Raw genomic sequence first — 1,993 nt, forward strand, 5'->3', positions numbered from 1 at the left:
GATCACCGACTTCTTTTGTATTAAACCAACATGTCCCCAGCGGGACTGCCCGTAGCCCTTCTGAACACTTTCCCAACACTGATTAGTGTGGGGTCACCTCTCCTCTTTCCTCCAGAAGATGTGGCTCCTTCAAGTCTCCCTGTCACCCCATCAAAGCCCCTGGGGTGACTTAGAGGAGACTGGATCTTTGTTAGGTGGACATCAGCTGACAGGGAACAGAAGGGAGGATGGGGGCACCCTGGGGTGCATTGACTACCCTGAGGGCTGTGTGTGCTCAGAATGCCCCATCCCCCATCCCCAGCAGGGAGCAGGACCCCAGGAGTGGCTGTACATAGGCTGAAGTGGAGACTGACCAGGGGCTTCTCCGTGGTGGGGAGAGCTTCCTGGGTTGGGGGACCCCACACTCAAGACCTGGCAGGAGAATCAACAGGCTCCTGAGGGCAGCACCCTGCTGGGCTTGGGGCATGCAAGAAGGAGATGAGGCTGTCCAGGCCCTGGGAGCCCAGAGAGGCCTGGAAGGGTAGTCTGGGAAGGCTTCCTGGAGGAGGCAAGCAAGACAGGAGGAAGCATGACCTGGAAGAGATAGAAAGAGGATGCAATTAAAACACACCCTTGCCTCGGTGGGGCTGGGGACCTCCCCTCCAAGGCTCCTTCATTCTCACTGTCCTTTTTAGCTCTGCTCCTTACCTGAGGCCAAACCATACCAGGGGAGCATCCCTCTCCCCTGCCCCTTAGTAAATGAGCTAGCTGCCGGTGCATCACGGAGGGGCAACCCCCTTCTTCCTCCCTCTCCCCACCCTGCTGGGCCAGTAGCCAGGCTTCTCAGCTGGGGAGGAGGAGTCAGAAGAAAAGGGCTGAGAGGAGGGGGGAGGAGAGGAGAGGAAGGGGAGGAGACCCGGTGCAGCACTGTCAGGAAGGAGGCTGCTTCCCATGGAACCAGCATGCTCCCCCACCTCCGTGCCTGCCCTCTGGAGCCGGGAGAACAGTGTCCCCCAGGGTTGGCTACTGTTCCCCGCAGCCCCTGACCCGGGTCTGGTTCCATGAGCGGTGCTCTCTGGAGCACCTCCCCCAGGCCAGCACTCAGTGCCCTGCGCCCTCCTGGACCTGTTTTAGGACCTGCAATCCCTGTGGCTGTGATGGGGAGGAGGGTCATGCTCCTAGACTCCAGGGATGCCCTGTTCTCTGGCAAAGACCTTGGCCCCCCACATTTGGGACCCTTCCCAAAGCCATTGGTTCCAGAAGAGGGAAGAAGGAGAGGGACCCAGTCCGGCTGAATTCCCTGGACCCCCAGCTGCCCCTCCTCAGCGCCAAACTCTGTGGGTCAGGCTTGGGCCCCCTCCCCAAGAAGAAGCCTTTTCTGTTCACAAGGGCGGGTGGTGGGTGGAGGGGGGGAAGGTGATGGTGCTGGGGGTTGAGTGGGGGGCTGCTGGCGAGCCTTAGAAGCATCTGAGTCCTGCTCTGGGCCTGGATCTCCAGGACCCATGGCAATATGGACTCCATGTCGTCAGGGGTGTTCCTTTTTTATTCTAGAAGGGTGTGGGCCTATGGGCAGGCCTTGGAGACTAAGAAGCAGTTATGGGGGAGGGGCGCCAAAGAGGGGGTATCAGGACGTTCCTGTGGGGAGCTGACACTTGGAATTCAGACTTTGGGAGACAGTTAGGAGCCAGACTGCCTGAGTCAGAATCCTGCGTGTGGCACTCACCAGCTGTGTGACCTCGGCAAACCACCCAGCCTGTCGGAAGCAAACAGCATCTTAGAGGATTGCTGGGGACAAAAACAACAAGAACAATGTGGGAAGCACCTGGCCCCAGCAAGTGCTCAGTAATTGAGAGTAAATACTACGGCTGTCGCATTAACAAGAGCAGCAATGACAGCATCCCAACCTGGGACCAAGCTCCTTTCTCCATTTCTCCAGCCTCTTTATCTTTCGCCCTTGGACACCAGCAGCCGATAGGTGGCTGGGAGTGGCGGGGGGGGGGGGGGGGGGGGGGGG

Source organism: Mustela nigripes, chromosome 1 (assembly GCF_022355385.1).
Source record: "Mustela nigripes isolate SB6536 chromosome 1, MUSNIG.SB6536, whole genome shotgun sequence".
In the NCBI taxonomy this organism is placed as follows: Eukaryota; Metazoa; Chordata; class Mammalia; order Carnivora; family Mustelidae; genus Mustela; species Mustela nigripes.